The sequence below is a fragment of the Ictalurus furcatus genome, chromosome 2 (assembly GCF_023375685.1).
Source record: "Ictalurus furcatus strain D&B chromosome 2, Billie_1.0, whole genome shotgun sequence".
Lineage (NCBI taxonomy): Eukaryota > Metazoa > Chordata > Actinopteri > Siluriformes > Ictaluridae > Ictalurus > Ictalurus furcatus.
The window spans coordinates 38,235,118-38,257,969 of NC_071256.1; the positions used below are offsets into that span (position 1 = coordinate 38,235,118).

The 22,852-nt window shown below is 47.1% G+C and overlaps 1 protein-coding gene across 2 annotated transcripts in view; it reads right to left on the bottom strand.

The window, feature by feature from the left end:
• The window catches only part of lrrc4ba (leucine rich repeat containing 4Ba), a 61,623-nt gene that overhangs the window by 13,327 nt on the left and 25,444 nt on the right, over positions 1-22,852 (bottom strand). Inside the window, exon 2 of one of the 2 annotated variants that reach the window (XM_053618524.1) lies at positions 22,229-22,328. The exons of the other annotated variant lie outside the window; for it this stretch is intronic. The gene's annotated coding sequence lies outside the window, so the exon portion shown is untranslated. The remainder of the gene's footprint in view (positions 1-22,228; positions 22,329-22,852) is intronic. 2 annotated transcript variants of the gene reach the window in all.

Below are 22,852 nucleotides of genomic sequence, written 5' to 3' on the forward strand. Positions count from 1 at the left end.
CCTGAGATGATATGAGGAAGAAACCTTGAGAGGAACCGGACTCAGAAGGGATCCCGTCCTCATCTGGGTAACAACAGATAGTGTAATTATAAATAAATCCCTTCTATAACTGTGTGCTACACGATAAAACAACAGTGCAGCTGTGTAAGCAGGAGATTCAACACAGTCTCAACATGAAGTCTGACTGTCCACTGGTGGAGACCTGGGCGCAAAAAGACACCGCATCAAACCTGCCCGCATCAGCTGTAGTCCGATGCCCTGTCCACGGCTTACAAATGTCCCAAGACTGTCCACATGGGGCCATCCTCAGCAACAGTGACTGGCCTCCAAGCGACGAGAACTCCAGAAGCAGGGCACCAGGAAGGTCCAGGCCGGCCCGGAGAGCAGAACGGTTCAGGCCCACGTGTAGGGCGTTGGTATCATCGAAAGTCTTTGCAGGCGTTGGTGTCATCTGGAATCTTCGTAGAGGCTGGTTCTGAGCTGGAGCTGGTACATTCACTGATTACCTCGGGATGGGCATCCCGGGGTAGGAACAGGAAACAAATTGAGAAGGATTAGCGTGGCTGCTGTTCATTGAATTTCAGGCAGAGATAACCGTGTGCATTTGTTATCATTTAATCAGAGATGTCTGCATAACAAAGTTATGAGCTGCGTTACGTGAATGCTGGGTTAAAAAAAACGTGTTTTTAATCTAGATTTAAACTGAGAGAGTGTGTCTGCTGAACCCTGAACATTATCAGGAAGGCTATTCCAGAGTTTAGGAGCTAAATGTGAAAAAGCTCTACTTCCTTTTGTAGACTTCGATGTCCTCGGTATGCTCTAAAATATGTTCAGTGTTTGGATTTGTTTTAAGAAGATAAATAAATACATGAATAAATAAAACATAACTGTCTCTGATGCGTGTAACATTACATCACAGTTAGGGTTAATGTGACCATATTCTGGCTTTACAAAAAGAGGACACCTTTTTTTCTTCTCGTGTCTTAATAGGGAGTATGGTGTAAGGTTAGGTTGAGGTTAGGTGTAGGGTGTGAGGGTAGGGTATAGGGTGGGTTAAGATTTGGAGTAGGGTTTAGGGGTAGGTTAAGGTTTGGGGAAGGATATAAGTGTAGGTTAAGGTTAGGAAAATAGTGTAGCGGCAGGGTGTAAGTTAGAGTTAGGAGAAGGGTGTAGGAGTTAGGAGAAGGGTGTAGGGGTTAGGGGTTGGGTGTAGGAGTGAGGAGAAGGGTGTAGGGGTTAGGGGTTGGGTGTACGCGTTAGGAGAAGGGTGTAGAGGAAAGGGGTTGAGTGTAGGAGTTAGGACAAGGGTATAGGGTTTAGGGGTTAGGGGTTGGGTGTAGGAGTTAGGAGAAGGGTGTAGGGGTTAGGAGAAGGATGTAGAGGTAAGGGGTTGGGTGTAGGGGTTAAGGGTAGGGTGAAGGAGTTAGGAGAAGGGTGTAGGGGTTAGGAGAAGGGTGTAGGAGTTAGTAGAAGGGTGTAGGGGTTAAGGATAGGGTGTAGGAGTTAGGAGAAGGGAGTGGGGTTAAGGGTAGGGTGAAGGAGTTAGGAGAAGGGTGTAGGGGTTAGGAGAAGGGTGTAGAGGTAAGGGGTTGGGTGTAGGGTTTAAGGGTAGGGTGAAGGAGTTAGGAGAAGGGTGTAGGGGTTAGGGGTTGGGTTTAGGAGTTAGGAGAAGGGTATAGGGGTTAAGGGTTGGGTGTAGGAGTTAGGAGAAGGGTATAGGGGTTAAGGGTTGGGTGTAGGAGTTAGGAGAAGGGTGTAGGGGTTAAGGGTTGGGTGTAGGAGTTAGGAGAAGGGTGTAGGGGTTAAGGGTTGGGTGTAGGAGTTAGGAGAAGGGTATAGGGGTTAAGGGTTGGGTGTAGGAGTTAGGAGAAGGGTGTAGGGGTTAAGGGTTGGGTGTAGGAGTTAGGAGAAGGGTATAGGGGTTAAGGGTTGGGTGTAGGAGTTAGGAGAAAGGTGTAGGGGTTAAGGGTTGGGTGTAGGAGTTAGGAGAAGGGTGTAGGGGTTAAGGGTTGGGTGTAGGAGTTAGGAGAAGGGTGTAGGGGTTAAGGGTTGGGTGTAGGAGTTAGGAGAAGGGTGTAGGGGTTAGGGGTAGGGTGAAGGAGTTAGGAGAAGGGTGTAGGGGTTAAGGGTAGGGTGTAGGAGTTAGGAGAAGGGTGTAGGGGTTAAGGGTTGGGTGTAGGAGTTAGGAGAAGGGTGTAGGGGTTAGGGGTAGGGTGAAGGAGTTAGGAGAAGGGTGTAGGGGTTAAGGGTTGGGTGAAGGAGTTAGGAGAAGGGTGTAGGGGTTAGGGGTAGGGTGAAGGAGTTAGGAGAAGGGTGTAGGGGTTAAGGGTTGGGTGAAGGAGTTAGGAGAAGGGTGTAGGGGTTAAGGGTTGGGTGTAGGAGTTAGGAGAAGGGTGTAGGGGTTAGGGGTAGGGTGAAGGAGTTAGGAGAAGGGTGTAGGGGTTAAGGGTAGGGTGTAGGAGTTAGGAGAAGGGTGTAGGGGTTAAGGGTTGGGTGTAGGAGTTAGGAGAAGGGTGTAGGGGTTAGGGGTAGGGTGAAGGAGTTAGGAGAAGGGTGTAGGGGTTAAGGGTTGGGTGAAGGAGTTAGGAGAAGGGTGTAGGGGTTAGGGGTAGGGTGTAGGAGTTAGGAGAAGGGTGTAGGGGTTAAGGGTTGGGTGAAGGAGTTAGGAGAAGGGTGTAGGGGTTAGGGGTAGGGTGAAGGAGTTAGGAGAAGGGTGTAGGGGTTAAGGGTAGGGTGAAGGAGTTAGGAGAAGGGTGTAGGGGTTAAGGGTTGGGTGTAGGAGTTAGGAGAAGGGTGTAGGGGTTAAGGGTAGGGTGAAGGAGTTAGGAGAAGGGTGTAGGGGTTAAGGGTTGGGTGTAGGAGTTAGGAGAAGGGTGTAGGGGTTAAGGGTTGGGTGTAGGAGTTAGGAGAAGGGTGTAGGGGTTAAGGGTAGGGTGAAGGAGTTAGGAGAAGGGTGTAGGGGTTAAGGGTTGGGTGTAGGAGTTAGGAGAAGGGTGTAGGGGTTAAGGGTTGGGTGTAGGAGTTAGGAGAAGGGTGTAGGGGTTAGGGGTAGGGTGAAGGAGTTAGGAGAAGGGTGTAGGGGTTAAGGGTTGGGTGTAGGAGTTAGGAGAAGGGTGTAGGGGTTAGGGGTTGGGTGTAGGAGTTAGGAGAAGGGTGTAGGGGTTAAGGGTTGGGTGTAGGAGTTAGGAGAAGGGTGTAGGGGTTAAGGGTTGGGTGTAGGAGTTAGGAGAAGGGTGTAGGGGTTAGGGGTAGGGTGAAGGAGTTAGGAGAAGGGTGTAGGGGTTAAGGGTAGGGTGTAGGAGTTAGGAGAAGGGTGTAGGGGTTAAGGGTTGGGTGTAGGAGTTAGGAGAAGGGTGTAGGGGTTAGGGGTAGGGTGAAGGAGTTAGGAGAAGGGTGTAGGGGTTAAGGGTTGGGTGAAGGAGTTAGGAGAAGGGTGTAGGGGTTAGGGGTAGGGTGTAGGAGTTAGGAGAAGGGTGTAGGGGTTAAGGGTTGGGTGAAGGAGTTAGGAGAAGGGTGTAGGGGTTAGGGGTAGGGTGAAGGAGTTAGGAGAAGGGTGTAGGGGTTAGGGGTTGGGTGTAGGAGTTAGGAGAAGGGTGTAGGGGTTAAGGGTTGGGTGTAGGAGTTAGGAGAAGGGTGTAGGGGTTAAGGGTTGGGTGTAGGAGTTAGGAGAAGGGTGTAGGGGTTAGGGGTAGGGTGAAGGAGTTAGGAGAAGGGTGTAGGGGTTAAGGGTAGGGTGTAGGAGTTAGGAGAAGGGTGTAGGGGTTAAGGGTTGGGTGTAGGAGTTAGGAGAAGGGTGTAGGGGTTAGGGGTAGGGTGAAGGAGTTAGGAGAAGGGTGTAGGGGTTAAGGGTTGGGTGAAGGAGTTAGGAGAAGGGTGTAGGGGTTAGGGGTAGGGTGAAGGAGTTAGGAGAAGGGTGTAGGGGTTAAGGGTTGGGTGAAGGAGTTAGGAGAAGGGTGTAGGGGTTAAGGGTTGGGTGTAGGAGTTAGGAGAAGGGTGTAGGGGTTAGGGGTAGGGTGTAGGAGTTAGGAGAAGGGTGTAGGGGTTAAGGGTTGGGTGTAGGAATTAGGAGAAGGGTGTAGGGGTTAAGGGTTGGGTGAAGGAGTTAGGAGAAGGGTGTAGGGGTTAGGGGTAGGGTGAAGGAGTTAGGAGAAGGGTGTAGGGGTTAAGGGTTGGGTGTAGGAATTAGGAGAAGGGTGTAGGGGTTAAGGGTTGGGTGTAGGAGTTAGGAGAAGGGTGTAGGGGTTAAGGGTTGGGTGAAGGAGTTAGGAGAAGGGTGTAGGGGTTAGGGGTAGGGTGTAGGCGTTAGGAGAAGGGTGTAGGGGTTAAGGGTTGGGTGTAGGAGTTAGGAGAAGGGTGTAGGGGTTAGGGGTAGGGTGTAGGCGTTAGGGATTTACAGTGAAAAACCACACGTGATCATGATCTGCAGTAAATCGGTGATCAGACAATCAGACGCGCAGCAGCGTTCACTCTGCAGTGGAATATCTTTTTGAAGTGTGCACTAAATGTAGCATTTACATTCATAAATTATGAATCAGCATTAGTGATTATCATAAATCTTAATCATAATCTGGCATGAGCTTTCTTAATAAAGGAACGTTTCATTGTGTCTGAGCTGCACTGCTCCACATTCCCCTACATTATCCTGCCTCCGTTCGAGCAGATATAAAATATTCACAGGATAAAAATACGTAAAAGGAAGTAGATACTGTAAACGCCTGCATTATTTTCAGACTAGAGAGAAGACCCATACAAGAACCACAGGAGAACAATAATGCTATAAAATAACAGGGTGCTTAAGGCTAGGGGTCTGGGGAGGGGCTTGTTAATTATTATAAACTAATTCGAGTTATACGTTGCCAAAATATTGCTGCACAAATAGCCCTAGTTGTAAATATCACATTAAGCACTTCAACATCTGGTTTAATTGCACAAAATGGCTTCCACACTCATCATTCAGCAGCTTATAGAATAGCACTTGATCCAGCACATGCTATTATTACGCATTTAATTCTTTTTATTTTAAAAAAAAACAATTGTGGTCGGATACTTCAGTCAGATTTGACGCGAGCATAGCATCTTACTTCTCAACGAGGGAAATCCTATAATTGAGATATAAAGCGAGAGAGGAATATTTGAACATTTTGAGAACAGGTTTGTTTTTTTTTACACCACAGTTTTGCTGCAGTGTTCAAACCGATCTCTCGTTACTCGACTTTGCTTAGCGTCTAGATCTGATATCCTTAATTAGCCCGGAAAGGTCTAACGAGGCCTCTTATTTCAGCTGCTTATCTTGTCTGGCAGGGCATTCCTGCACCTTGGGAGAAATCGCCAAACCTTAAGTGTGCATCAGAGCCAGGCGGAAACCTCACAGGCATTTAAAACAGCGGCGGCCGAGCCAAGAGCAACGGACTCGCGGACTCGTAGAGCCGAGGGTTTTTTTTTACGGCGGTGAATGAGAGCATTGTGCGACGTCATGACACTCAGCCATTCAATTAACGCAGAGAGACGCACAGTGCGCTGAAACACTGCTTCTTTCTTCAGCGGCCTCTTTGTGCCGCGAGAAACAGGAAGTCGCTTTTCTTCCGTGTGGGGGCTGAGCCGTGGAGCAGGTCACACTGCTGAGGAAATTACAGATCGGCGTAATCAGCCTGGATTCCTGTTATGTCTTAATGCTGGGCACTTAGCATGACAATGATAAATAAATAATATTTCCCCTGGATTGTAGCACAGCTGCTGATGGAGGGAAATAAAAGCCATGGGCTAGGAATGTGCATCTCTCCTTCAGACATCATACAGCACTCGTTTCATATATATCAAGTATAACTGATAAGCATGGACTCCTTTGCTGGGACTGAACAGGCACAGAGGTCACGTCTCCTTGACTATGACTGACAGACAGAGAGGCCACACCTCCCTCACTATGACTGACCATGCAAGACAGGCCACGCCTCCTTCATTGAAACTGATTTGAACAGTGGTGAAATCTACTTCCACTTGACTCAAGGAGTAATACGGGACAAATTAGATATAGACATGACTTCTGAATGAGAATCGACATACATATTAACACACACACACACACACATACACACACACCCACACACACGTGTGTGTATGTGGATGTGAATTATAGACATAGTATCCCCCTACATCTTAACGCATCCACGCGTTTTCACTTTTTAATAACTTCCTTTGAACGGCTTTCCTTCACCTTAGCAATGAGCTTTGAAATAATGAACCGTTTTAAACAATTACATTTAAATTAATAAATAACAATAAAGTTTCCATTACGTCATTTTGTCCTTGCATATGGTAGACAAGCGTTTGAGTGCCAGTGAAAGAGGTGTGGCCTCTGTCCTTGATTTGGAGGGGAGGCGTGGCCTCGGTGCTTGATTCATAGGAGTCCAATAAACGTAGGTCTGGTTTCTGTGCTTAAAAGTCACAGTGGAGGAGGTGTGGCCTCGGTGTCTGTCAGTCACAGTGTAGGAGGTGTGGCCTCGGTGTCTGTCAGTCACAGTGGAGGAGGTGTGGTCTCGGTGTCTGTCAGTCACAGTGGAGGAGGTGTGGCCTCGGTGTCTGTCAGTCACAGTGGAGGAGGTGTGGTCTCGGTGTCTGTCAGTCACAGTGGAGGAGGTGTGGTCTCGGTGTCTGTCAGTCACAGTGGAGGAGGTGTGGTCTCGGTGTCTGTCAGTCACAGTGGAGGAGGTGTGGTCTCGGTGTCTGTCAGTCACAGGGTAGGAGGTGTGGCCTCGGTGTCTGTCAGTCACAGTGGAGGAGGTGTGGTCTCGGTGTCTGTCAGTCACAGTGGAGGAGGTGTGGTCTCGGTGTCTGTCAGTCACAGTGGAGGAGGTGTGGTCTCGGTGTCTGTCAGTCACAGTGGAGGAGGTGTGGTCTCGGTGTCTGTCAGTCACAGGGTAGGAGGTGTGGCCTCGGTGTCTGTCAGTCACAGTGGAGGAGGTGTGGCCTCGGTGTCTGTCAGTCACAGTGGAGGAGGTGTGGCCTCGGTGTCTGTCAGTCACAGTGAAGAAGGTGTGGCCTCTGTTTCTGTCAGTCACAGTGTAGAAGGTGTGGCCTCTGTTTCTGTCAGTCACAGTGTAGGAGGTGTGGCCTCTGTGTCTGTCAGTCACAGTGTAGGAGGTGTGGCCTCAGTGTCTGTCAGTCACAGTGGAGGAGGTGTGGTCTCGGTGTCTGTCAGTCACAGGGTAGGAGGTGTGGCCTCGGTGTCTGTCAGTCACAGTGGAGGAGGTGTGGCCTCGGTGTCTGTCAGTCACAGTGTAGGAGGTGTGGCCTCTGTTTCTGTCAGTCACAGTGTAGGAGGTGTGGCCTCTGTTTCTGTCAGTCACAGTGTAGAAGGTGTGGCCTCTGTTTCTGTCAGTCACAGTGTAGGAGGTGTGGCCTCTGTGTCTGTCAGTCACAGTGTAGGAGGTGTGGCCTCGGTGTCTGTCAGTCACAGTGTAGAAGGTGTGGCCTCGGTGTCTGTCAGTCACAGTGGAGGAGGTGTGGCCTCAGTGTCTGTCAGTCACAGTGAAGAAGGTGTGGCCTCTGTTTCTGTCAGTCACAGTGTAGGAGGTGTGGCCTCTGTGTCTGTCAGTCACAGTGTAGGAGGCGTGGCCTCTGTTTCTGTCAGTCACAGTATAGGAGGTGTGGCCTCTGTGTCTGTCAGTCACAGTGAAGGACGCATGGCATAATGTCTGTCAGTCACAGTCAAGGAGGTGTGGCCTCTGTGCTTGATACCTAGAGGAGGTGCGGCCTCTGTGCTTGAGTCACAGTGAAAGAGGTATAGTGTTGCACCCCATTAGGCTAACACTTTTTAAAACTGGCTGCACATCAGTGTCATAATGACTTTCTCACACACACACACACACACACACACACACACACACACACACACACACACACACCTGAAAGATTTACAGAGCAGGTACAGAACATTAAGTTCCAGTCTCTCAGAGCAGAGCAACATGAAGTCAGGCTGTGGGTGAGGAGATCCTCCACACGCTGCTACAGTCAGATTGCGGAGGTGACACGAAAAGAACGCTACTGTTATTAACACCGTCTCACACATAGCAGTACAACGTGACAACACATACACACACACACACACACACACACACACATACACATATGTGCATGTGCACACACACCTGCTGAGGATTTAATTATAGGTGTACAGTAATTTACGTATCTCTCATTTTTAATTCAATGTTAACTTCCCACACACTCTCTTTCTCTCTCACACACACACTCTCTCTTTAAAATGATCCTTTCTCTGCTTCTCACTTGCTGTCTCTCTTTCTCTCTCTCTCTCTTTCTATCCCCTTGTTCTTCTTCTCTCTCTCACTCCCCCAGTTTCCCCGTCCATTGGGATGCAGCAGGACGCTTGGCTCTATTCACGCTAAGCAGCACAACCTCACACTTCCTTCTGTACCAACGCTCCGGGCTCCGTAACACCTGCCCCTGTGTGTGTGAGTGTGTGTGTGTGTGTGTGTGTGTGTGTGTGTGTGTGTGTGAGAGAGAGAGAAATGAATCTCACTGTCGAAACTGCATCCTGACCGTGACCAGTTCTGTCATAATCTCATCAATTAACGTTCAAATGCGTATTTTCAGGCCAAACCTTTGCAGAAAATAAATCTTCTCTTTTCTAAGTAAGGAAACAAGCATGATGTGGTTTAATCTGGTTCTCAGACGCCTTGTAATATAGAATCCGTGCAGGAGAACATGCTAGTTGAGCTAGTTTGTCGTTTGGTGGGGATTTACAGTAGTAATGTCTCTATACACGTTTAATGAGCGGTCGTATATTTCAGGATAAGATGAAACCATTATCCGGGTTTGGGAAGTTAATGGGAACTAACTGTTGGTAGGAACTAAAGTCGTGAGCGGGGAACTGAAGAAATGTTGGACCGCACGATCCGCAGGATTGGCCCGAGGAATAATTTCAGACAGTCGTTTGGATTTGCCACTTTATTACGTGAAATTGAACTTGCATCGGATTGAGAAAATCTCAGTTGCTTCTCGCACTATCCAGCGTTTGGATGTCTAACTCTTACTTAGAAACGATTGGTAAAGTTGTGTATAAATGTTTGTGTAAGCCAAACCTGATTTTCTTCGTACTCTCGTGCGTACGTTTCCGATAAAGCTCATTTGTACGGAGCCCCTAAAGGGACAGGGTGGTGGAAAAAAAACCTTTTGCATTCCCCTGAGAAACTTTTGCGTTCCCTTCGCAAAACCTGTGATGAGTTCGGTCAAACACGTCCTGTTTATTTTCCCGCTGGTAGTGGTTCAGACAGCTCCGTAGGTTCACAATGGAGCGGTTCATAGAGTTTTATTTTGAACTTGGACTCAAATATAAAGAAATACGGTCTGTGCTTAGTTCGAGGCACGGTTCTGACGTAAGTGAAAGACCCCTGAAAAGGATATTTCGCGAAAGAGTATTGTTTCAACGAAAAAAATGACTCAAGCGATGCTGTGAAGATGCAAGCGCGAACCACCGCGCAGAAGTCTCTCGCGAGAACACAACAGGTAGGCTAGGTTTGCGTGGGAACGCAAAAGTTTCTCGGGGAAACGCAAAAGCTTTGAATTTTTTTTTTCCATCACCATGTCCCTTTAAGGGCTCCGTACATTTGCATTTAGTGACACCCACAGAACTCCATAAAAGGTAAACTGCACAGACAGCTGGGAGCACGAAATTAACAATCAGGGTAATTTCAACTCACTTCTATGCCAAAAAAATAAATAAAATTATAATAATAAAATAATAATAATAATAATAATAGTAATAATAATAATAGTAATAATAATAATAGTAATAATAATAATAAGTGAGCGCTAAATCTTCTGTTAGCTGAGGCGTTTGTTTATGGCTTACGGCTTTGCGCAGACAGACCGGCCCATCCGCCGTTTATACACCTACAGAACCATTCCTTTTGCATTAATTTATGATGTGTCTTAATTTACGGGTTTGTCTTGTCTCGCTTTCTTTATTTTTTATATTCTTGAATTAATACCAACAAAATAAAACAACTTGTTTTCCAAAAATGTTCCTGATGGTGCCCTTAGTCCCTGTCTGAGTGAACTAGCATGAGGATGTGTTTTTGACAGAGACTCCAAAGCTCTTCTAGAAGTCGCTCTGGATAACGGCGTCTGCTAATCCGTGCAGATTACATGATTTGAAGTCGATCAAGTCGAGATTTACATTAGTTAGTCTTCTTATGCGTACAACCAGGAGTTCTTACAAATCCAATTAGCTTCACCCTGAAACGTGTGGAATTACGAGAGTCGAAACTGGTACTAGAGAAGCCTAGAAACATAGTGCAGAACAAATGTAAAGGTCCAATAGTGGTTCTGTGGAAGTACTTGGATTTGATCCTACAACCTCCTGATCAATATCACTGATCCCCCCCACTGCCTCTGCATGCAAACACACCCCAGCTCCGGGCAAACAATTCAGTGTCACATTGGTGTGCTAAGCATGTTGAAATGCTCGAGCGAGCGCTGACGGTCGGAGCGAGAGTCATTAATCAGGCCATCGCTCAGCCGTTTTACACACGCATGTAAATATTCAGAGTGTTGCAGAGGGACGACGGCCATTTGCAACACAACACGACAGACTTGCAGTTATATTTATGAGAGAACTTACCTCAGCACTTCACTCTCTCTCTCTCTCTTTCTTTCTTTCCAGTATTTCGCTTTGCGTTTGCACTGCAGGCGAGGCGACTTGCTTCCCCGCACTGCTGTGAGCAGTGTTAAGCGTGGGCGTTTGTGCTCCACGGTTTTTTTTCTGCATTAGTGCATTTTGCTGTGTTGCACAGTTACTGAAGATGTGCGTTTGTGTGTTAATTCACACACTCTGCTGTGTAACTACAAACGTGCTGAACTGCACTTTATGTAACACTACAACTGACTAACATTTTGTTGAAGTTTATGAGAATCAGAAAATCTTTTAAAAATATGTTTACCCTTAGTCATTCCCATTGTAAGAGCTCGAGCTGAAATTCTCAGGGCCCTGTCTTCCAGACGTCTATGATCCAAAGGTCCTAATGGGTTCTATGTTCTCATAGCCATATCTCCCATGGGTCCTATAATGACAGAGCTTGATGTGCCGAGGGACCTACACGTATATTAACAAGACCCTATTGTCAAAGGGTTCTATGCTACCAGAGCTATATGTTCCAGGAGCCCTATGTACACCTGTCATCCATTTTCTCTACCACTTATCCGACACAGGGCTGCGGGGAGCCTGGAGCATATCCCAGGGAACTCGGGGAACAAGGCCAGGGACACCCTGGATGGGGTGCCAACCCATTGCAGGGCACAATGGCACACACATTCATGCACCCATTCACACAGCACAGTCAAATTGGAAATGCCAATCAGCCTACAGCGCATGTCTTTGGACTGGAGGAGGAAACTGGAGTACCCTGAGGTAACCCCCAAAGCACGGAGAAAACATGCAAGCTCTGCACACACAGGGTGGAGGCATGATTAGAAGAGGTGCGAGACAAACGTGCTAACCACTAAGCAACCCCACCCAGCCCCCCATATACTCAGAAACTGTTATTACTAATTCCATATTTTCCCAGGGCTCTATAATACCAGTTCCCTATGTTCCCGCAATCCTATATTATCAGAGCTCAGTGTCCTCAGAGTTCTATGTTCCCAGAGTACTTTCTTATTAAAGTTCTGTGTTCCCAGAGCTCTATATTACCAGTTCCCTATGTCCCCTTTGCTCCCACGGCTTTAAATTCCAGGATATTTTTTTTCCTAGGGTCCTATATTCCCTATATTCACAGGGTTCTATTAAAGTCCCAGAGCCCCATGTTCACAAGGGTTCTATATTCCCTGGGTGCTATATTACCAGGGACCTATGTTCTGACAGTTCTATGTTCTAAGGAGCCTATATTGCAAGGGTTTTATGCTCACAGAGCCCTTTTTTTCTTTTACCACATCACTGTCTTTCCAGGGATCAATATTCCCAAGGTCCTATGTCTTCTGCATTCTATATTACCCAAGCCCTATATTACCAGGGTTCTATGTCACCAGGTCATATTTCCTCCAGGGGCCTATGCTCTCAGCATTCTAGGTTCCCAGGGTCTAATATTTCCAGTGTCTTATGCTATTATGGCCCCATGTTCCCAGGGTGTATATAAGCAGGGGTTAAGGTAGCCATGTTCCCAGGGGTCTATAGTACCAAGGCCCTGCATTCTCATGCTCCTGTTTTACTAGAGCCTTATAATCCCAGTATTCTGTTTTCCCAGGATCCCATATTTACAAGGCCATATGTTCCCAGACATTTTTGTTCCCAGGGTTCTATGTTCCTAAGACTCTATATTGCCAGGAGTCTATATTCCCAGAGTTATTTATTACCATGGCACTTTGTTACCAGAGTTCTATAGTCAGAAGTTCCTATTTTACCAGAGTCCTATTATTACCCATTATACCCAGAGTACTATATTCCCAAGGTTATATCTTTCCAGGATCCAATTACTCCCAAGGCTATATGTTCTCAGGGTACCATTATTCCCAAGGTCATATATTTCCCAAGGCTATATGTTCCCAGGGTCCCATTATACCCAGGGTCCTATTATTCCCAAGGTTATATGTTCCCAGGGTCCCATTATACCCAGGGTCCCATTATTCCCAAGGTTATATGTTCCCAGGGTCCCATTATACCCAGGGTCCCATTATTCCCAAGGTCATACATTTCCCAAGGTTATATGTTCCCAAGGTCCCATTATTTCCATGGTTACATGTTCCCAGGGTCCCATTATTCCCAAGGTCCCATTATACCCAGGGTCCCATTATTCCCAAGGTTATATGTTCCCAGGGTGCCATTATACCCAGGGTCCCATTATTCCCAAGGTTATATGTTCCCAGGGTGCCATTATACCCAGGGTCCCATTATTCCCAAGGCTATATGTTCCCAGGGTCCCATTATTCCCAAGGTTATATGTTCCCAGGGTCCCATTATACCCAGGATCCTATATTCACAAGGTTATATGTTCCCCAGGTCCCATTATTCCAGAGATCCTTTGGAACCTTTTTACAAGTTCCCTAAGTACAGTGGCAAGAAAAAGTATGTGAACCTTTTGGAATTTCATGGTTTTCTGCATAAATTTGTCATCAAATGTGATCTGATCTTCATCTAAGTCAAAGGTATTGACAAACCTTGACAAACCAGACATTCTCACATGATCCTGAAGAATTGTCTGATATACTTGGGAATTCATCTTCCCCTCAATGACTGCAAGCTGGCCAGGCCCTGATGCAGCAAAGCAGGCCCAAATCATGATGTTTCCTCCACCATACTTTACGGTTGGGATGATGTTTTCATGATGATATGCCGTGCCCTTTCTACGCCAGATGTAGTGCTGTGTGGTTTTTCCAAATAGTTCAATCTTAGTTTCATCAGTCCACAAAACATTTTGCCCATACCGCTGTGGAGTGTCGATGTACTCTTTTGCAAACTTCAGGCGTGCAGCAATGTTCTTTTTTAGTAAGCAGTGGCTTCCTTCGTGGTGTCCTGTCGTAGATACCCTGCTTGTTCGATGTTTTACGTATTGTAGACTCATGAACAGAGATGTTAGCCAGTTCCAATGATGCCTTCAAATCTTCGGCTGTCATTCGTGGTTGTTTCTTTACCTCATTGACGTGTCCTCGTTGTGCTCTTGGTGTCATTTTGACTGGGCGCCCACTTCTTGGTAGAATAGCAACAGTCCCAAAGTGTCTCCATTTGTAGAATGTCTGCCTAACTGTTTCTAAAGTCTTTTAAATCACTTTGTAACCCTTGCCAGCTTTATGTAAATAAACCATTCTTGATCGTAGATCCTCTGAAAGCTCTTTTTGGCGAGACATGGCTCACATAAGCGTGTGCTTCTTGTGCAGAGCAAACTCCAAAAGTATGAGGGGTTTTCATCAGTCAAAGTAGCTGTAGTCCACACCTCCAAACTCATTTTCTTAATGAGACTCCAGGTGTGCTAAAACCTGACTCCAATTAGCTTTTTTCCAGGTCATTAACTCAAGGGTTCACATACTTTTTCCACAAGCACTATGAGGTTTTTTTTGGTTGTTCTCAATAAAGACATGAGGGATCAGAATTTTTTGTGTGTTATTATTTTAGGCACATTATATTTGTCTATACCCTTGACTTAGATGAAGATCAGATCACATTTTATAACAAATTTATGCAGAAAATCATGAAATTCCAAAAAGTTCACATACTTTTTCTTGCCACTGTATACCATAATGAGGAGACACAGCGTTAAAGAAACATCAAACATAGAAACCGTGAGCGAACCTCATTCAGATAATAATTAATATTAGTTAGCTAGTTACATATACATCCCGTTTCATTAGAAAACTATATTTACTCATAAGAACAGCTTCTGTAAGGAATATGTTATCTATGATACAGTTATCATTCTTTTCTAAATACGTTCTCTAGCAAGGAAACGGTTTAGTCTTGTGTTTTTTTTTCAAGGCTTCTTGAGACTCTGATTTGCAGAACACACTCACAGGATTGCCGGAAGTTCACTGCCATCAAATTTGTCCAAAATAAGCAAGCTCTAAACACAGCTTTCCATAAGGTGCCTTATGAATAGCACAGACTTTATCTCCACAGCACACACACTGCACTAAGAACGCTTCTCTGACTCCTCCTGAACAGAACGCAGGCGTAGCGACAAAACGTGTTCAGCTTTGCTGAGTCTCAAATAAAAGATGATGGGCACATGCCCCGCTGTAACACACACATGGCCTCAGCTTTGATTGGCACACTGAAAAACGCTCACGCTGACAAACGCGATAAGAGCCTGGAGTGTGACACACTCGCGAACACACGCTGATCTGCATCCCCATGGCAACACACTGACCCATGGTGACTGATGGACATCTCCATGGATACCTGTCACTGTGGAGACCAACGCTGTGCCTCTCTCTGCAAGGTACCATCAATATCAGCGTGGGGGAGTGAGGCATCTTTGTGTGTGCGTGTGTGTGTGTGTGTGTGTGTGTGTGTGCATGCGTGTGTGTGTTTGTGCGTGTGTGTGTGTGTGTGTGTGTGTGTGTATGTGTGTGTGTGTAGAGATGGAACAGAAGGGCTGCAGAGAGCACTGTTCGCCTGACAGCCTCCTTGTCTCTGTTTTTTTAAGCTACCTTCCTTTCACATATCTCTCTCTCTCTCTCTCTCTCTCTCTCTCCATCTCTCTCACTCTCTCTCACTCTCTCTCACTCTCTGTGTATGTAAATTCAATTAAACACAGTTTAAGATAGCTTTAATGGCATAAATTAGGAATGTGTGTGTGTGTTTTCCTTCGTAGACGATTAATCTTATGAAGGCTGGATTTAAAGCTAGAATTTAATCTTTTTAATATGAGACGATAATGCAATATTCAGTATTGTACAAACGGCTTGATTTTAGTTGAAAATACAATTGTTAGATTTGAGAAGTGGGAGACCACGCCCCCTTCACTGGGACTGATATGCATAGAGGCCACGCGTCCAACACTGAGACTGACACATGCAGAGGCCACACCTCCAACACTGAGACTGACACATGCAGAGGCCACACCTCCAACACTGAGACTGACACATGCAGAGGCCACACCTCCAACACTATAACTGACACATGCAGAGGCCACACCTCCAACACTGTGATTGACCCATGCAGAGACCACGCCTCCAACACTGAGACTGACACATGCAGAGGCTACACCTCCAACACTGTGACTGACACATGCAGAGGCCACACCTCCAACACTGTAACTGACACATGCAGAGGCCACACCTCCAACACTGTAACCGAGACATGCAGAGGCCACACCTCCAACACTGTAACCGACACATGCAGAGGCCACACCTCCAACACTGTAACTGACACATGCAGAGGCCACACCTCCAACAATGTGAGTGACACATGCAGAGGCCACACCTCCAACACTGTAACCGACACATGCAGAGGCCACACCTCCAATACTATAACTGACACATGCAGAGGCCACACCTCCAACACTGTGAGTGACACACGCAGAGGCCACACCTCCAACACTGTAACTGACACATACAGAGGCCACACCTCCAGCACTGTAATTGACACATGCAGAGGCCACACCTCCAACACTGTAACTGACACATGCAGAGGCCACATCTCTAACACTGTAACTGACACATGCAGAGGCCACACCTCCAACACTGTAACTGACATATGCAGAGGCCACACCTCCAACAATGTGAGTGACACATGCAGAGGCCACACCTCCAACACTGTAACCGACACATGCAGAGGCCACACCTCCAACACTGTAACCGACACATGCAGAGGCCACACCTCCAACACTGTAACTGACATATGCAGAGGCCACATCTCCAACAATGTGAGTGACACATGCAGAGGCCACACCTCCAACAATGTGAGTGACACATGCAGAGGCCACACCTCCAACACTGTAACCGACACATGCAGAGGCCACACCTCCAACACTGTAACCGACACATGCAGAGGCCACACCTCCAACACTGTAACCGACACATGCAGAGGCCACACATCCAGCACTCTAACCGACACATGCAGAGGCCACACCTCCAACACTGTAACCGAGACATGCAGAGGCCACACCTCCAACACTGTAACTGACACATGCAGAGGCCACACCTCCAACACTGTAACTGACATATGCAGAGGCCACACCTCCAACAATGTGAGTGACACATCCAGAGGCCACACCTCCAACACTGTAACCGACACATGCAGAGGCCACACCTCCAACATTGTAACTGACACATGCAGAGGCCACACCTCCAACACTGTAACCGACACATGCAGAGGCCACACCTCCAACACTGTAACCGACATATGCAGAGGCCACACCTCCAACAATGTGAGTGACACATGCAGAGGCCACACCTCCAACACTGTAACCGACACATGCAGAGGCCACACCTCCAACACTGTAACCGACACATGCAGAGGCCACACCTCCAACACTGTAACTGACACATGCAGAGGCCACACCTCCAACACTGTAACTGACATATGCAGAGGCCACACCTCCAACAATGTGAGTGACACATCCAGAGGCCACACCTCCAACACTGTAACCGACACATGCAGAGGCCACACCTCCAACATTGTAACTGACACATGCAGAGGCCACACCTCCAACACTGTAACCGACACATGCAGAGGCCACACCTCCAACACTGTAACCGACATATGCAGAGGCCACACCTCCAACAATGTGAGTGACACATGCAGAGGCCACACCTCCAACACTGTAACCGACACATGCAGAGGCCACACCTCCAACACTGTAACCGACACATGCAGAGGCCACACCTCCAACACTGTAACCGACACATGCAGAGGCCACACCTCCAGCACTCTAACCGACACATGCAGAGGCCACACCTCCAACACTGTAACTGAGACATGCAGAGGCCAGACCTCCAACACTGTAACTGACACATGCAGAGGCCACACCTCCAACACTGTAACTGACATATGCAGAGGCCACACCTCCAACAATGTGAGTGACACATGCAGAGGCCACACCTCCAACACTGTAACCGACACATGCAGAGGCCACACCTCCAACATTGTAACTGACACATGCAGAGGCCACACCTCCAACACTGTAACCGACACATGCAGAGGCCACACCTCCAACACTGTAACTGACACATGCAGAGGCCACACCTCCAACAATGTGAGTGACACATGCAGAGGCCACACCTCCAACACTGTAACCGACACATGCAGAGGCCACACCTCCAACATTGTAACTGACACATGCAGAGGCCACACCTCCAACACTGTAACCGACACATGCAGAGGCCACACCTCCAACACTGTAACTGACATATGCAGAGGCCACACCTCCAACACTGTGAGTGACACATGCAGAGGCCACACCTCCAACACTGTGAATGAAGAATTCACTGAAAAATGAATAATAATAAATTCAGTGACTTCAGAATTCAGTATCTGATGAAAATCACATTCGAAATAAACACACAGTAAAAACGCAGCATGAGTTCGGCTCGTGTTCATTGTGCCACAGTGACGCTTCTGCTGTAGAGGAGAAGCAGGGTGTAGTGACCGAAAGCAATGTCTAATTAGCATCTAGTCAAAATAGCACAAGCTAGCACACAGTCATCACTAAAGTGTCCGAACTTAACGTGCCTGAGTTCTAATCAGTACATCGATACCACCCGGGTACATATATGAGGTATAACACTGCCATAATCATACAGTTATAAAGAAAGGTTTACAAGTTTGTAACTGTTCATGCCAAACAAACATCACAGCAGTAAGGCACTATAATAATATTAATGAGAAGGACATGAAGAAGAAGAAGAAGAAGAAGAAGAAGAAGAAGAAGAAGAAGAATGACATACAAGAAGAATCAGAAGAAAATGCTGGTAAGAAATAATTAAGATTTATAATAAAAGAAGAAGATCAAGTCAAGTGGCTTTTATTTCATTTCAGCCATATACAGCTGGTACAGTACACAGTGAAACGAAACAACGTTCTTCCAGGACCACGTTGCTACATAAAACAACACACTAACCACAGGAGACACAGAACTAAATACTACACATTCTACATAAAGTGCAAAATAGGCACAGAAAGAGACAGTGTAGCGCCAACCAGTACACAGTTCTAGTGTGGAACTGTCGGATATAGCAGGTAGTGTGAAAACAATATGCTTTATATAATATCATTTTAAATGCTGTGAATATAAACATGTCACATACTGTGAAATAGTATACAGCAAATTAGCTAATACCATATGTGGAAATAGCGATTATTGCGGTAGCAGCCGTTAAAGAGTATAATGGTGACAAGAAATTAAACATAATATTAGTACAGTAGCAGCAAAAGTACAGGGAGTCAGTAAAGAAATGTGCAAAAACTGCAAGGGGAGTAGAATGAGTGTGTGTGTGTGTGTGTGTGTGTGTGTGTGTGTGTGTGTGTGTGTCAGTCTAGTCTCTGAGTATTGAGTAGTCTGATGGCTTGGGGGAAGAAACTGTTACACAGTCTGGCCATGAGGGCCCAAATGCTTCAGTACCTTTTTCTAAGACGGCAGGAGAGTCGAGAGTGTGTGTGAGGGGTGTGTGGGGTCTTCTACAATGCTCGTGGCTTTCCGGATGCAGTGTGTGGTGTAAATGTCTATGATGGAGGGAAAAGAGACCCCGATGATCTTCTCGGCTAACCTCACTATCCACTGCAGGGTCTTGCGATCCGATATGGCGCAATTTCCTAACCAGACAGTGATGCAGCTGCTCAGGATGCTCTCGATAGTTCCTCTGTAGAACGTGGTGAGGGTGAGGGGTGGGAGATGGGCTTTTTTCAGCCTTCTTAGAATGTAGAGGTGCTGCTGGGCTTTCTTGGCTATGGAGCTGGTGTTGAGGGACCAGATTAGGCTCTTCGCTAGTAAACATGAAAGAATTTGGTGCCCTAGACGATCTCCACAGAGGAGCCGTGCATTGCTGAACAGTCGTGAGTCAGCAGAGTGAACAGCAGTGGGACTGAGCACACAGCCCTGGGGGCTCCCGTGCTCAGTGTGGTGATGCTAGAGATGCTGTTCCTAATTCGGACTGATTGAGGTCTCCTAGTCAAGAAGTACAGGATACAGTTGCAGATGGAGGTGTTCAGGCCCAGTAGGTTCAGCTTTCCAATGAGGTGCTGAGGAATTATTGTGTTGAATGTGAAACTGTCTATGAACTGTCTATAAGTCTATGAACAGCATTCGAACATAGGTGTCCTTTTTGTCCAGGAAGGTGAGGGCCAGATGTAGGGTGGTGGTGATGGCATCATCTGTTGAGCGGGTGGGATGATATGCAAATTGCAGGGGGTCCAGTGAGGATGGCAGCAGGGTCTTTATGTGCCTCATGATGAGCCTCTTGAAGCACTTCATGATGATGGGTGTGAGTGCAACGAGACGGTAGTCATTGCGGCCGGCCACTGAAGAATTCTTTGGCACGGGGACAATGGTGGTGGCCTTGAAGCATATTGGAATGACGTCACTGCTCAAGGAGATGTTAAAGATGTCAATGAGGACTTCTGCCAGCTGATCTGCACATCCTCTGATCACTATGCCAGTAATGTTGTCTGGTCCACCAGCTTTCTGTGGTTTGTCTCTGCATAGAGTTTTCTTCACATCAGCCGTGGTTAGACACAGCACCTGGTCATTGGGAGGAGGGGTGGTCTTCCTCACTGTCACATAATTTTGTGCCTCAAACCAAACATAGAAGTTGTTCAGCACATCTGGAAGGGAGGCATCACTGTCACAGGCGGGTGATGTTGTCCTGTAGTTGCTGTATGCCCTGCCACATGCGCCGCGTGTCATCGTTATTTGTTAAATGACTGGATTTTCTGGGCGTGTGCACTCTTTGCCTCTCTGATGGCCAGGGACAGTTTTGCCCTCGCTGTTCTTAGGGCTGCTCTGTCACCTGCCCTGAAGGCAGAGACTCAGGTTCTCAGCAGTGTATGAACCTCCGCAGTCATCCATGGCTTCTAGTTGGATCGTGTAGTGATTGTATTGGAGACAGTGATGTCATCAGTGCACTCGGTGATGTAGCTGGTCACTGATGCAGTGTATTCCTCCAAGTTGGTGGAGTTGCTGTCAGTTGCAGCCTCCCTGAACTTGTCCCAGTCAGTGTACTCAAAACATTCCTGAAGAACAGAGATGGCTCCTGCTGGCCAGGTTTTCACCTGCTTCAAGACCGGTTTGGAGCGTCTGATGAGCAGTCTGTATGCTGGAATTAGCATAACACAGATGTGTTCTGAGTAGCCAAGGTGGGGGCGGGGCTCTGCCCGGGGATGTTAGTGTAAACAAATCAGTGCATTCGCCCCTCTCATTGCAAAGTCCACATTTTGATGGAAATTAGGGAGCACTGACTTGAGATTCTCATGGTTGAAATCACCAGCGATGATAAACAGTCCATCGGGGTGTGTGTTCTGCAGTTCGTTAATAGCCCCATACAGTTCACAGAGCGCCTTCTTAGTACCAGCACTGGGGGGAATGTATACTCCAGTTAGAAGAATGGTGGTGAATTCCTGTGGGAAATAAAATGGTCTGCATCTGACAGTCACAAACTCCACCAGCGATGAGCAGTAACGAGAAACTAGCACCGAGTTCTTGCACCATTCCGTGTTGATGTAAACACATAAGCCACCACCACGAGCCTTACCGCACAGAGCTGCATTTCTGTCGGCACGAAAGGAGGCGACCCATCTAGCTGAATGGCGGCATCCGAAACTCCGTCGCTGAGCCACGTCTCCATGAAAACAAAGACACAGCAGTCTCTAAACTCACACCACGTTGCCTGCTGGAGATGGATGTAGTCTAATTTATTGTCCAGGGAGCAGACATCAGAGAGCAGGGTGGACGGGAGAGCCGGCCGGCTAGGGTTTGTTTTTAGCCTAGCATAGACCCCTGCCCTTTTGCTGCACTTCCGCTGCCTCGCATGCTGCTTGCGATGTCCCCTCCCCTGGCCACTGGCATCAGGCGATGCCATGGACTGGAGGCCCTGTCCCCACAACATGCACAGATAGTGTAGCTTCTCCAGCAGATCATCATGCAGGTTGGTTGTTACATGATTTCTGTATTTTAGACGTGTCTGGCGATGGTAGACACGAACACCGGTTGCTCCGATGCCCGTGTGCTGTCGAGCTAAGAAACAAAAATAGCACCATTTCGGATCCGGAGAGGCGGCTGTGTGCTACTGCCACGCGCAATGATAACGATGATGATGATGAAGAAGAAGCAGAGAGCCAGAAAAAATAAGACTAATAACAAAAGGAAGAAGAAGAAGAAGATGATGATCTGTTCCCCAACAAACATTGAAGTGCATTATGGGTATTCTGTCTCTTCAAGGCCACGTGACTTGGACATTATGCTGCAGTGCATTGTGGGGTGTCAGGAGATCCCTGGTTATTCTTCACTGCACCTTTAAACCTAGCTAAAAAATCATAGAACTAGTGTACTATGTAGTGAACAGAGGGCAGTTTGGGACGTGGTATCAGTGTGTTGCAGACATTTGTGTCCTAACTCTATCTTACTGACATCTCCACTCGTTCATCCTCACCTCCTTCCTCTTCACTGGCCGCTCACTCTTCCTCTCTCTCTCTCTGTCTCGCTCTCTCTCTCTCTCTCGCTCCCCCACTGTGTGAAATGGAAGCGAGAGCTCTAAGAGACCCCGGTTGCCATAGTAACTGCCTCACACTCACCATCTCTCGCGTGTTCTTCGCATTAGCAGGACTTCCTGTTGCACGTGTGTTCAGACTCAGCAGCTCTGAAACCCGGGACGTCTGCACCACTCGACACAATCTGCAACACAAACACAGGAAGTTCTTCCTCTGTCCAGATGTCAGGATTCATCTTTACAGAGAACCAGCGCACTGATATATGTCCAAAATAAAGAACCATGAAGTGTTAAAGAGAACCCGAGTCCTGCAGCGGATACTCTGAAGCCATGAGATCCATACATTCATACATCACATGAACATGTTTATGTAATTTAATTGATTCGATTTTGAGTCGTTCTGCAGTTAATTGCGTGCACAAATGAATGAAGGCTTGTGATAGTAAATGGAGACGTCATACTTCATGTAACCGAGACACGCCCCTGTTTTATTCAAACTCCGCCCATGAGTGCGTGTCTAACTCTCATTTAAGATCTGAGGTCTGAATACCGATGTGTGTCATAAAAATAGGAATATGCTTACTCCCACACAGGCCACACCTCACTTAATGGTCGTGACAGGCAGTAGTGCACACGCTGTCCCTATCTAGGGCCCTAGTACGTAGCGTCCATGACAACAGTATCATGTTTGTCGGGTTTCCCAATGTAT